Here is a 14,964-nt window from a genome sequence, read left to right as displayed (position 1 = left end):
GTGATAAATAGCTTAAAATGCAACAATAGCTCAAAATAATATGGATTATTATATATGCAACTTTGCGTTTACGCTAACGAACCGTATAAAACAATTTTCATGCAGGTTTTCGAGAGGCCTGAAGGGTTTATGAAGGCTAAAAATGTCGAGAAAGACCGAACCATGCAGTACAAGCGTCTGGTGTAGGTTTGGTAATCAAATACTTTAAACAGCATCATTTTGATCAGTTTTAATTTTCTTGCTGTGTTGGGCCCCCAGAATGGGAACGAAAGATATTGTGAGGAGAAAAGCAAGACGGCAATCGAAAAATGATTGCATCCTATAAAATATGGAGTGACGTGCGTTTTAAGTGTAATGGTTATCAGTTGCCTTAAAATGCCTTGGATATGTTTAGTCTAGCGAGCACCTTACTATAGTGCACACGAGACTAAACAAATCAGATCTTTATTTGAGCTTGAAAGCCCGCAGGAAGAAGGACATGCATTAAGCATATGGAGCGTGGATGTGAAGACGTGCTGTTTACTTTCACACAAATCATATAACGTGCTTACCGTGTATTCTTTACTTGGGAATAACGATACTATAAAGGCATTTATGTGTAATGTTGCATTGACATTTGACTTCAGTTCTCGAGACTTCTTTGAAGCAATGTTGTTGTTTCATTAGGTGAACACGCAGACAGATCTGAACCCGATCAGCATTCTAGGGCTCCCTTTGAAGAACAATTTGCAGTTTTTATAGTTTCTTGTTTTCACTTGTTCCGTTGCTTCTATTGACATCACTCTGAAGTATTTGTTTTTGAAAGCAGAACAAGATAAAAGAACTCAAATCGGTGAATGAAAAAAATCGCTTAGTTTATTTTATCTTTTTCATTCGTCCAGATAAACAAATGCTTCAATAGAACTTTTTTCTTATTGATGGATATGGCTCTATCACATCAACATTTCAAGATGACACTGAAAATGTTTAGGTAATAGACAATCCTCACCTGGTCAGGGCAAAAAATCTCAAACAGATCGGCCCACAAGAGGTATAACAGACAAGGAGCAACTCGAGCTATAACCGATAACAAAAAATCAACAGGTCGACCCACAATAACAGACAAGCTACAGGTCAGCCCACAATAAATAACAAGCACACAAAGGCCCACAGTGTTATAGAGCTGAGAGCATTGTTGGCTTGTGGACCAGCGCTATGCTTCTATTCCACACATGCTTTCCCTAAAGTGGATATTGGTCAACACAGCTGATTTCCAAGTGCTTCGGTCGTTCGTCACGCCAAGAAAACCTATGATTTTAAAGGCTTGACCCGAGTCTAAAACTGGTCACATTTAGCCGCACTCGAGTATACCTTTCCCTTACTCGGCTTGTTAGTTTAATCCTCATTATCAAGGAACGCTTTCTTATCGTGGGCGTTCAAACCTCTCCGTGAAATTGCCTCCTGGATCGGGTAGCACACGCTCGCGCGGGGAGGGAAGGGAAAAGAGGTGGTGCAGGCGTGATGGTGGTGGCGGCGGATTAATGCAGTGTTTATTGCCAAGGTAATCAAGGCGGGCGGCGTGTTTGCCCCTCGTGGAGCGTACTCCACGCAGCATACGTCAGCCCATCGATCAGCCCGCGTGTGGTCACCTCTAAAGGGGCGTGCAGGCCAGCACGAGGCTCGCGTTCTCGCATTCTCGCGTTTCCGCTCTCGTCGCGCCTGGCATGTCGGGACACTTGGTGACAAAGCGCGCTGACGTCAGCCTATGGTAACCGACACCGTCGTTCTTCTCGTCTGCACGGCAGGCGGCAACCGGTTGAATGTCATTTGAAAAGGTAATTTAGATCCACGGGCCTGTCACTGCGCAATATCGCCGAAGCTGGGTCGGTTCGAATATATGCTGTGAATCAAGAGACAAGGGTACTCATATCTTTCGGAACCATCTTTGTCGTAGTTCGCAGGCTTTTGAAATAATGGTCAAAAGAGTGGTCAAATTGGAGGAAAGCTATTAATTTTTCAGTTAATCGTGATGGTGTTTGAACTGATTAAACAGAAATAGTTGAAAAGTATTATTAATTAAAATTACTGCGTTAAAACGCCAGTATGCTACTATTTTTGGCATGTGTTCAGCAGAAGAGAATTAATATGCATGGTGTCCAAAAAAAAAATCTTAATTCTAGTATGTATAATTGTTGCATACAACAAAATTTCAGCTTGAGCTATATGTCTTTGAAAATGCAGTATCATTCTGTAGAGAAAATGAGCCTACCAACTAGATTATTCAAACAGCATGCGCGCAGAAGTTTGCGTCTACACAATATGAAAGCTAAATTCCGAAATGAAAGTGCTGACGGCTCATGAAAATGCATCACTTATGATATTCTTGGTAATCCGTCTTTGTCTAGACGGTCTGGAATGGAGCCACGCAGCTAGCACCCTTCACCACTCACGCCTGAAATGCAAAAGTATGGCGCAAGCTTAGTTTATACAAACGGTTCTACTGTGCGGCCAGCATGGCAAAGTGACTCAACACTTCTGGTCAGTGTCCACACACCTCCATCCCACGGGGCAGCTGTCAGCGGAAGTTTGACCGAACCAGCGGCACATTTTGGTGGGAGTAGGTGGGAGTAGGAAACCACCGATTTATCATACTGAGGCACACTATATACAAAATAAGCATTTAGTATCTTTGGTATGACTGTCTGACCTCGTTGCGTAATCCCCGGTGTCATGTTCTCAGAAATCCCCCTGCCTCAGAAATCCACCTTTAGATATGCATTCGTCCTGTTTAAATATAATTTAATCGGACCTGTTTCTTGGAGGAAGATACCTTTGTCAAAGTCTAGATGAATACTATGCCATTGCTCACATTACGTATGTAGTTTTATCGAACAGCACATGTGATTTTACTATCATACCAAAGAAGACCACACGTCACATTACTTGATGGCAGGTGCATCGACTTTCCTATCAAAGGTCAGTTTCTTTCTTTTATTTTGAATAAGTATTACAGAAAAGATGAAAAATATAGGTCCAACATCAGGGGGGAACACTTAGGAAGATTAGCTGTTTCTGAGAAATGATGAAACTCAAGCAAAGAAAACACACGCACACACAAATCTACGTGTGCGTCTTATATACACGCTTTCATACTCGCCCAACAGCTTCTTGCTCTCTTTCCACCACGAACTTGATTGACTGACTTAGCCATCCACCCCCTTGATTGTAAAATGACAATAGTCACACAATATTACATAAGTAAATACAGTTTACATGGATATACGTAGCCGAAAAATAGCTAGAAAAAAACCCCAGAATTTGCTGCAGTGTCTGATAGTGGCTGCACATTCTTTCTTTCAGCATTTTCCTTTGTTGTAGCCTTCTCTCCAACACCTCTTTTCCTGAACATTAAGTAACGGATACTTTTGCATTCGATTTGACTCGTTATCTTCTCTCGTGACTAAGAGTGAAAATGTAAATTTTCTGGGTGTTCAAAGAGGACCAAATGCAGCACGAACGATGAAACCCATCATGTCGTCGTTGCTTTTCACCAACATTGAAAGTACAGGCACAGATGTGGCTCTCCTCCTTCTCCTCCTTCCCTCTTCTCTATCTCTCTCTGTGCGTGCGTGTGTGTGTGTGCGCGCGCGGCCTGTTGATTAATAACTTCCAGATCTAACTTTCCCTATGGTCGCAGCCAAAAAAAAAAAAAAAAATCCAGAATTTATCTTTTTCCTCACTTTGTGTTATGTTCTTCAGTGTTTATCAGTCCTATGTTTCTCTGTCATACCGAGATCAGCGTGTCTGTGTGTGTGTCTTTCGTTCACTTTCATGTTGGCAGTTCCCCTGACGTCATGCCTCGCAACAAGATTAAACGTGGCATTAAAAGAGGACGGCAGCAACGATACTTCAAATGTTTGTGATCTTAGCTGGAGGTCGGAGTCACCCAGGGATGATTTATGCTGCAGAAGTTTGAGGTGGTGAGTAGTAGTAGATGGAGAAGCAGAATCTGGCGATCGTGAACAAAACGATCACGAGCAACACAATAACTTTCCATTTAAAAAGTTGAAAGAAGTTAATTGCAAGCTATGAAGAATGGACTGTTCAGACCTATTGACCTAGACTGAGTATTGAAGGAGCGTTCCTTCATGTTTCCTTCTTTGTTTATTGTTTCAAACTGTAGCAGGCATTTACTGTTCTACCCGTCGATCCGATCAAAACATGGGTCTAAGATCTTTACAATTAAAATTTCTTCAAAGGACACGGCAACTTTTAGACAGTTTTTTGGTTAAAAAGGGATTCCGTTATATTAAACAGCCATTTACATTCCTAGAATTCAAATGAAAATAAGAAAGCCATCCAACGTGCAGATGCCAGATACAGGATGGTTATCAACGGGACAGGCTTGCGGTCTCTCAATGTCGAGTCTTACTACTGAAGTATCGTCTGCACGGATCACACTTATCTGCATCTTGCGCGCCTATTAAATATTTGCACCTCACCATTTATCGTCCTTATCATATAGGGAACATTAAATGTGCAGTTTGAAAAGGATGTTTGAACAATTTCTTCATATCTTTTGAAATATCTAGCTTCTAGCTAGGCGACTGTTGTATGACATGTGATTCAGGGGGGAAGGCATGAAAACATTTCAAAACACTAAGAATAGAATAAGGACGCAGAAGACGACTTTCATTGCATCCTTCAGTATAACAAATTTGTTAAACATTTCAACAAATATACGTTCCAAAAGCTTCTCTGTGCAAAAAGTAATATAAAATGTTGTATAAAATGTCAATTCCTTGCACTACTGCTTGAAAGTATATCCTAAAATGGCCAGCCTGCTTCTTCCTTACATACCTCACTCATCATTCACACTCAAAGTCAGGATTTAAACGTTCGCTAAAAACTTATTTGTTTAAAAATCCTACGTTTGATTTTTGTCTTCACATACCAACTATTAAGCATCACAGCAGTTCCTTTTCCAAGGACTTTTCTCATTCGTCAAATGTTATTTGCTTTTCGTATTTCCTATTTCTTTTTAGCTTGATGATTACATGTTTCAGCGACTGAGTGTATTCCGTGTAGCACAGTGTGTCAGTGTAAGCTAGTGTTTTATTGTTCACTTTTGGCGTTTTTATTATTCGTTGGTCAGCGCAGAGAGTAGAACTGGTTTTGGCCATGATGTGGTGAGGTACAAATGTTCAGTTTAACGAGGGATTGTAGAGAGAAGGATTAGAATCTCGCAGCGTGAGCCAACATCTGTTGCAAAGCCCCGGTGATCGCTCACAGGTAGACCCAAGGCAATACATACTTTGGGTGATTCACATCAAAACATACCTGACGGATTTAACGTAGACCAGACTTTGCAGGTAAAAACTGAAGTTTTATAAATGAATATAATGAAAGAGTTTGGGGAAGCATTAAGATTGTAGATTGAAAAAGAATGTAGAAAGAGAAGGATGGTAAAAATTGTGTGTGATGCAAAGCCAATAAAGCTACTGGCGGCCACGGTTGCTTTGTTGTACGGGGATGCTTTTCACAAGACACCCCCCTGATTATGGCATTACAAACTTTACAGTTCTTGATAACTTGATAAACATAAATAAAACTGTTTCTATTGAACAACCTTTTGTGTCCATTTTGTCCTTTAATCTATTTTGACCGCAGGATGTGAACATTCTGATGTTCAGCCTGGTGGAAAGATAACATATGTGTGCCATCTACACATAACTTCTTTTATTTTGCCTACAAATAAACTTACATTTGAAAAAAGGGAGAATGATTGCTGAGGACACTTTTACACATGGATTAGCCAAAACAGTTTGTCGCAGTCATCCGTGGAGTGAACAGACCATTATGCACATTTTTCAGCAAATTACTGTGAGATACGTTATTTCAACAAAACCAAAATAAAACATACATGTACCTGATATCTGGAAACATTCTAGAACAAAGTGGATAAGTCATATTATGGGTCTTTCGACGTTGAAGCTATCGTCACATCTATTCGCTGTACAAACAAGTTAGTAAGTAAGTTGTCAGCACAGCTCCTTAGGATAGTAAGTTTACTTTGTCAGGACTGGCTTCAATTGAGTGTGCACTTCGAGAAGTTGTCGGCACACCTTCTCTTCTCTAAAGACGGTAATATCGTCCTCTCCTCTTTCAAAACATTATTAAGCGCCTCTCTCAGCTTATTTCTATCTTCTGTAAAATCATGGCGGTCAAAACGATAAAAGAAAGAATTCAGATTATCTCCTTGTTTTCTGTTTTCTGATCCAGTTTACCACCGTTTACCCTGGTGCCTATTCATTAGATTAATCCCTTCCAGATTTTCTTTATATTGTGCTTTTCACAATTTTCATTTACCTTCTGGTTATATTTTTCGTTCCCCTCCTTGATGGCCCTTTTGAGTTGTATGTGCACTGCCTTTAGTGCCTCCCTATACCCATCCCTAAAAGTCTCCCTTTTTTTTTGCTACCCTCTTAATGTCTTTGTTAACAGGGTTTGTTGTTGGGATAAACTCTGATGGATTTAGTTAGTAGTTTCTTTGCAAAACTCTTTAAAACTTTTAAATAAGTTTTCCGAGGGGGTCAACCCTTTGCCTTAACTTCTCTTCGAAAAAAAAACCCCGCTGAAATGTCTTCCTATCTTCTCCGAGAAGTCTAATATGACTATAAATAAATTTGTGTTTCTTTTCACGTTTTTGACATCTTTATTTATGGGGAAAAACAAATCAAGATATTATCAGCGATTCAGCAGAAGAGCGAAAATCAATCAGGCCCTCAGATTCTCGAGCTGTCCAAGAGTTCGTTCCTCTGGGAAATTGCTCATTCCAACAGCAGAATATGATCAGTGAATGCATGCTACTTTCTTGTAGCGTGGGCGGTGAATAATGGTGGCCAGTTTCCATGCACACAGCTATTTTGGGGCTTATGCATAAACCAGTAAATTCCAATGAAAGTGGTTTTTGAAGTGGACGACACACTGGAGACACTTCTTTGCTGAGTTCCCAAACGAAAACAGACCGAAAAAGCAGCAAGAGATGAGAAATATTCTTTTAGAATAAGTACTGCCCCAGAAAAGCCTATTGAAATTTGTTTTCTGTTTAGAAATTTTCTTTGAAAACTTTGATATCAATGCTTATTACCCATAATTCACCAGAGTTTGAGATTAACGTGCGTCTCGAGGGAAAACTGCTGCGCTTTTTCATTGAACTTTTTATTTGTTGATCGCGTTAGGAAGAAAACACACACCCACACACCCACACACACACACCCACACACACACCACCCACACACCCACACACACACACACCCCGTTCATTCATGCAGTCAGTAATGGAGAATTGTGGGAGTGCGTTTTGTGAGTTTCTCTCCATTTGACTTCGCTCCTGCAATGTATACTAAGTATTCACCTGCCATTTCATTTGGGAGCGAAGTGTATAAAATATGAATAGTATTCATTAGAAATCAACAACAAACTTACAGTTTTATGATTTCAACATTAGTAACTTCTAAGACTTCAAGAATGTACAAATTCAAAAGCCTGTAGCGTGTTATGAATTTATTTAAGATCACTTAGTAAAACCCAAAGATTTCTGAAGCCAAATTTTAAATACAATTAATCCAGTTACAAAGGCTTTGAAACAGTCAACAGAGTACACCACACGATCAAAATACAGAATGAACGAATTCCCCAAATTATACGAAAGAAAAGATTAGAGGATTTGAAGAACACAGAATTATCGAATCACAATAAAAATTCCAAACTAGAGATAGAAAAGACCACCATTAACAGACTCAAGCAAAATTAACCATATAAATACTCCGTTGAGCACTTAAGAAGCACGTTACGAAAATTTATCGATGCTTTTTCTTATATTGAATTCACAGGGGAGCTTCAGGTGAAATCTTTTCCAAGCTAAGCTGAAGGCGCTGTCACCCAAGCACGGGAAAAATTCTAGTGCGTATAATAGAAATGCACAGAAGATACAATAAAAATATTCTAACATGAGTTGTCAATTTGCTGCCTAGCAGCACAAATGTCATAGGATAATTCTTGTTGTAATCAAAACATTTTGACTGTACTTTGAATCGTCCTGCATGAAAATGGAATGTATTTGTGGAGGTATACCAGTCAGGGCAATCGTGGTTAGTCGCAGTGTCAAAGAGAATAGGTTGAGAAAGGGAGGCATGAGATGTCTAACATTGATTGAACTGAATTCTTATTATTAATTAACACAGATAACTTATAGAGCCCTTTATCCTACCATCAAAGGTTAGCTCAAAGCACTTGACAAAGAACACACAGAACAATAGTAACACACACGGACGCACAGAACAATAATAATAACAACACACACGGACGCACGCAAAAGGACATGAAAACATTATGTCTATAGAATGCCATATGGAAGGATGGAAGATATGTATGTTCGTATTTGCTCCCAGTGCTCAATGTAGTTAAAGAACTGTAAACAAGGTTGCAAATGCTCCTATCCACACACTGTTCCAGTAAAGGAAAGTTGGCTTATATATCGCCTCTAACCCATGCCTGTCTGGAAAGTTCTGACTGTTGTATTCCTGAGCATAAAAGTTCTTCCAAACACCAAGTTCTACCAGTGCTACTTGAAGTATTTGTTATTCTGTCATTTGATACACACACGTGTACTGTCTGATACTGCCTGATACTGTCTTGAGCGTTTGCACGAGCGTACATCTGCACATATCCAAACAAATACTCTTGCATTTTAAGGAGAGAGATTGCTGTGTGGAACGAGAAGCTGCTTTAATTTTAAACATCAAGTTCACCTGCAGTTCAGAAAGTTGTTCGTCTTTTTCCTGTGCATGATTTGAGAGAAAAGGGATAAAATCGTGAAAGTCGTTCACCGTGACACATTCTCTCGTTTGTTGATAGGGTATGCCAGTCTTTTGCAAAACAAGATTCTTTTTTATTTTTAGCAAGAGGTAATATTCCCTAAATACTTCATTCCTACGATGACTTTTTCCAGCGGTCGAGGGAAACACAATCATCAAATACATTCTGCAGGCACTCCTCAGCAGCGGGGAGGTAATCGAGGCCACAAGCATGAAATTTTGTTCTGGGGTCTGGCGGTCTCCTTCCTACCGCGACTAACTCTCCTTTGTGTCACAGTAACCCGTGGCATGCTCCCAGCCCCAGCCCTTGTAGACGTTTCACCATCTACTTCTTCAAGCATTTATCGGTCGGACTACACATAAACACGCAAAAAATGTGGTCACAGAAGCAGTTGGCACATTAAATCCACCGCCGACATTATGATCGTCATCTCACACTTTCTCGCGCTATGGCAAAGACGCCGAGGGAGGTAGTGGGAAAAATTGGGAAGCGGGGTAGGGGAAAGGAAGGAAGGAAGGAGGAGAGGGAGATAGTTCATCTACAAGAAAATCATTTCGCCTGAAAGTCTTCAGAACTCTACTCTGCAACTCTAAAACTGCAAGACTAGCCACTTTGCATTCTCTGCGGAGAACGCAGGAACATTAAGACGCTGGAGGAGAGAAAAAGAAAGAAGAAGAAGAAAAAAAAAAAAAAACAGACATGGGGCTGAGACGTTGCCCTGAGGACGTGGCTAAAATAGCTTGCACCCTCCCTCCCCTCCCCCTGGTCCCGCTACCCATCCCCTCGACAGCTCGGAGGGTGACAATCTCTCGCGGGTCGACATCGCTTACTGACTGCGGTGTCAGCGTATTTGGAATGCCGAACTGAACCTTTTATCTTGGAAAATTTTGCCGCTATATTTATCGCAGCTTTAAATACTGATGATGCATCTGAGGGCAAGCGTGTAAATCAGCTGGCGGAGTTTTCTGACCGACACTGGAAAACGTTAGTCGGGTGAACCATGCACCTACTGACGGAAAACACTACTGGGAGGTTCCTCCTCCCTTCTTCTCCTTATGTGAGAGGTAAGATTTGGTTACCAAGCCAAGCAATGTTCAGCAGTGGATGTTTCAGATACTTAAGACAGGTTTGTACAGCATTTTTTTTCTTGTCCAGTTATATGTATGCTTACGTAGATAAGCTACTTTCATAGTGTCATCGATTTCATGTTGACACTAAGTTACACGTCAGGTCTATTTATACTTCGCTGTTGTTTCTCAATGCTGACAGTTCGATGCCTTACAATCATCAGTAGACGAGAAGGCAAGGAGATATAGCTCTTAATTGAACAGCACTTTCTATCACTAACCGAATCACAATAAAGTTCTTGTACGAAGCGGGATTTTTACCCTGGGTATTAATACTCAATGCACTTGGTCTATGTAATAAGCAGAATGAAAATCGTGTGACAACCAAGTCAGGCCAGACATATGTTTACCAGAAGCAATAGCAGTCAGAAAAAAATCTTGTCTCCGTTCAGTCGTCTGTGTGACCGGTCTTTTCCCAAATTCCGCTTTTTCTCTGCAGGCCCGTGCTCCATTAGAGGAGCTGAGCTCACGGAAAGTAGTACTTGACCTGTTGCACGTGCCAGACCCATTCATCGGTCACGATTACCGCTCGTCAATGAGATCGCCCTTCTGTTCTGACGGAGACAAATGATGTCCATCATTAAGACATAAATGCTAGTAATGATACTTCCATTTTGTGACCATCTGTTGTTTATTGTCCTGTTCATCCCGTCTGTAGTCCAAACATTGAAACATATTTTTCTGAAACTACGAACGAAAATAATACAATTTTGGATTTAAAAGAATTCAAACTCAAAAATTATGAAAAGTTTATCAAAAGAGATGGCTGGCTTCGGTTGAGATAAGATTTATATATTGGTAACAATCGCTTAGCATTTTTTTATTATTATTGAATCGAGTCTGTTCTGCGATTATCTCGTAAAAATCATCAATTGTTTGCTCGTGAATGGTTAGCATAATCTTAAAGGGTTAAATAAATTTGTTCCAGTGAAAGTAATATCTGATCTTTCCGCATCGACGCCAATTATTTACTGTTAAAAGACTATGAATTATTTACTGTGAAGTTTGAGAAGCAATGTCGTCCAGAGGGCAGGGAGGAGAGCTGAGATTATACAGAAACTCCGTTACTTACTTAATATATGCATGTGTATGTATATATATATATGGACGATTGAGCTGAGTATTCATTCTCTCTACTCTCGAAATCTCGCCCTGTGAAATCTTAAGTCCGCTTCACACTGTCCGACTAGGACAACGAAAGCGGTGTTAGGAGCTGGCACGACCATCTTTAACAAATATTTCAATAATTGTCATCGAAATATTTCTTATACAACTTCTTTTTGCTAACTTTGTGCGGGAAATGTATCTGTAGTCTGTGTAATATTCTCAATTGTAGAAAACTCATTATTTTAGGACGGTTAGCAGTTCTTCGCTGTATGTTGTCTTTCTTTGAGATCTTTATAAAGCTTTTTTGAAAACCTACAGGTTGATTCGTTCATTCTGCGCTTTAGATATATATTAGAAAAACATTGTTTGTGTATTATTATTAGGTTAAAGCCCCCAGTTTAGATGCGAAATAACGTTTAAAATAAGCAAAAAATAGGAAGATCGCAATAAGGAAATACCAGAGGGCTGCTAAATTTCGAAGCTGATTGGTAATCTGAAAGGTAATCTAAGGTGTTGATTGTAAATCAGTGTGCCAGCTGGCCTGGTGCTTGATCTCAACGGCTGCTCCGCGACTGCAGGTTCCAAAAACCAATAAACGGAGCGAGGTGTAATCAGAGCAAAAACACTCCACACACCACAGAAGTTGTACACTTGGAGATCACTGGTGCACTCGGGGTCTGGTCCCATCCGCAATACGGAATTCAAGCGGCGGAGTGCAAGAATTTGGAACCTATGCATAATGCTTGAAGTATAGTGCCCTCCCTCCTGCCTCCGTCCCTCGGTCCTCTCCAAGCTCGATATGGAAATACCTTGGACTGTACCCACCTTCATACTGAACAAGTGGTTACTCTATGATTGCTGTGGTTAAGCCCGGCAGACTCCCGCATTGCAACAACACCACGAGGGGGGAAGTGGGAGGTTCTGAGTGGTTGCCAAAGGTGACATTTCTGAGATACTTTTTTGATACTGATTAAAGTGTTTTTGATTGCGAATCAGAATAGTGAAATTTCGATTCAGTAATACGTAGATTAAGAAACCGAGGAAGCTTTCGAGGAAAGAATGCAATTTGACCCTTTATTTGCTGAGGCTTTGAACCTCGCTTTCGATCCAGCGAGTTTCATCTAGGACTTCAAAGGAAATTCTTAGTCTAGGCTAAGATTTAACTAGGCTTTTTGCCGCGTGAGTGTCAAAGATACGTGTTTCTTTTTATAAAGCCAGCTTTTCTCCAGCTTTTAACGAAGCATCACGTACATTTTATTTAAGGTCAGAGCCGATGTTTTTAACACTGGCCCAATCTGGGCGTGCCTACTTTCGGAGGAGATGTTTGCTTGAATAAAAAAGCTTTAGATAACACGAGAAAGAAAAATAAGATTAATATTACCACAGATAGAACCTACAACTCCGAATAATGAGTGCAGAGCTCTTGGCCTACAAAAACAATTTTCACCTGTGCAGTCGTACACAATTAGGTAGAATCATAAATCCGATTCGTTGGCTAAACAGAACTGTTTATCTTCTTTAAAAAAAAAAAACATCCGTTAACGGGATTTCTATAGAACTGCAAATGCTGTATAGCACATTAAAAAGCTCATAGTGTCACATATCTATACACAAAAGCACGCCCATGCGCTCACAAGTAAGATAAGGACGAGAGTTGCCACAGTACCTCAGTACCGCAAATAACGGCCACCACAGTGATTCTTGTGAATGTTTTAAAATATTTGAGGATTTATGCCTCGATGTTTGAGAAAATATGTGTTGGTTATAAATCCTATTTAGGGTATGCTGGAGGCTCGATGCTGAGAACCGTACGCAATCTTCAAATGGGGCAGACACTCGAGGTGCGGCAGGAATGCCCCCGGGAGGCAGTTGTGTGCTGAAAACACTACTCAGTGATACTGATCCCGGTGTGGAAGGGACATCTCAGTTTATCGTCAGAAGGGTAAGTTTTCATGCTTTGTTTTCGTGCACCTCATCTCACCCCTTGCCCACTTTTAGAAATGTTGCATTCGTAGACATGTGCTAGATATCGCAGGATATTTCGCTGTCGTGACCACATGAATTGTTTTGTTTTAAAAAATTAAACAATATTTCTTCTCTCTTGCATTTCTTTGCTATTGTCGCTGTTGTATTCCGTATCGTTCACAAGAAGACTCATAACAGAACGTTTTCTGCGGGACATTTTCATCACTTAGAAGACATACAGCAATAGGTATTCATTAGTAGATAATATGACACAGGAATTCGGCTTCGGAGCAAACATTTGTTCCATCTCTTTCTCTCTCTCTCACACACACACAGAGGTTCCAAAGGTAGTACTGTATCTGTGCCTCGATTATTTCTCATATCCTGATGTTTTACACGAAAAGAGTTGAAATCCTTATAATTCAATTTTTTGCCAAGATTTGTAGCCTGTCTGTCTGTAAGCTCCATCATGTGTATGACATATAAACGACTATAGTTTGCGCCCAACGACAAATTTTCTGGAAATGTAGGTGACCAATGGAGTATTCGACACAAAGTAGGACACAACCACCGTATTCAGACAAGGCCGTCAGACCACGTACTCTCGCGAGAACTAGACGAGAACTAGACGAGTATTCAAGACGTGAACAGAATGGTCTCAGACAAGGCCGCCAGACCTCGTACTCTCGCGAGAACTAGACGAGTATTCAAGACGTGAACAGGTCTCAGACAATGCCGCCAGACCTCGCACTCTTGCAGACGACAGACTGAGAGCCAGGTCTGCTCTGGATCGGGTCAAACGTCGTTCCTGACAATCGTTGCCAGCCAACAAACCTTGGCTGGAAGTGTGGTACAAACACAAATGATGAAAAATAGAATGTTCGCGACTTTATTTTTAAAAAAAAGTTCTTTAATGGCATGTTTATATCTTGCGTGTCTTGATGGAGTAGTAGCATGCAGGTGAGCCGGTGAGGCCAACAATAAACCTGCTGCTTATTGGATCCACCTTTAGTTTTCTTTGCCATCCGCAGATTTTGGCTCACGTTAGTAAACAAGGTCTACTTAACAGGCGACCTTCGCATTTTGTTTTGTTTTGATGTAAACATGAACGATAGCATATTGTCCAGAAACTGTGGATAGTTTCTTTTTTTTCAGTAAATTTATGTAAGGTGCGATGTAACATTAGTTTGTGCGAAAAGCCGAAAAAGTTAGTTAATAATACTGATATGTTTAAACATTCAGTGTTTTACTGATGTATTAAATATAGAGGTAACAACACGAAAAAATCAATTAGAACGATATCACTTTCTCAGAAAAAAATTAATGCGATCAAGCTCCAAAAACTATACCTTTCATTTCTGTCATTCCTTTCTGACACAAGCCACCCACGCGGAGCTGATAAATCATGTTCTGGCCGGCTGCTAGGGTCAAGAGTCACTTCCTCTGTGAGAAAGGCCAGCTGGGTGCGTTTTCACCCGTGGCTAAATGTGGCGAAGTAAAAAAAAATTGGCATCTTTTGCATCATTATGATCTTTTAATAGAAGCAATTCCATAAGGACTGAGTGCGAATCTTTTCAACATATGTTCATTTCCAACTGCTCGGCGTGAAGTCCACTGGCCGGTTGCGTGGGAGCTCACGTACTTTTTATAGCGGCTTCAATTTTTCAGAGGGTAAGTACGGGGGATTTTATCCGTGGAGAAAAAAAATCACGCAGCCCAACTCAGACCACTGCAGCTTGTCGAGATGATCGAGAACAACACCGAAAAAATAAAAAAAAAAAAAAAAAAATAATCACCATCATCATCTACATCAATATAGACAAATAGACAGACTTGGCCTGTACATCGCAAGAGAAAATTCGAATCTTTTACCTTCCTTTCGAGAGTTAAGACCCACCCACCCTTA

The 14,964-nt window shown here is 40.5% G+C and overlaps 1 protein-coding gene and 1 long non-coding RNA gene across 3 annotated transcripts in view; both read left to right on the top strand.

The window, feature by feature from the left end:
- Nucleotides 1-291: 291 nt before the first annotated feature.
- Nucleotides 292-4,880, top strand: LOC112566707. 2 transcript variants are annotated; one of them, XR_003099680.1, is made up of 3 exons: nucleotides 292-1,899; nucleotides 2,385-2,600; nucleotides 3,821-4,880. It is a non-coding gene; the product is annotated as an uncharacterized LOC112566707 (long non-coding RNA). The 2 variants fall into 2 exon arrangements; XR_003099681.1 differs by having other exon boundaries at nucleotides 2,385-2,955.
- A 7,901-nt stretch (nucleotides 4,881-12,781) lies between these two features.
- The window catches only part of LOC112569391 (protein NDNF-like), a 54,739-nt gene continuing 52,556 nt past the window's right edge, over nucleotides 12,782-14,964 (top strand). The window contains exon 1 of the mRNA XM_025247189.1: nucleotides 12,782-13,035. The gene's annotated coding sequence lies outside the window, so the exon portion shown is untranslated. The remainder of the gene's footprint in view (nucleotides 13,036-14,964) is intronic.

The sequence above is a fragment of the Pomacea canaliculata genome, linkage group LG1 (assembly GCF_003073045.1).
Source record: "Pomacea canaliculata isolate SZHN2017 linkage group LG1, ASM307304v1, whole genome shotgun sequence".
NCBI lineage: Eukaryota > Metazoa > Mollusca > Gastropoda > Architaenioglossa > Ampullariidae > Pomacea > Pomacea canaliculata.
This window is presented reverse-complemented; position numbering and strand designations above follow the sequence as displayed.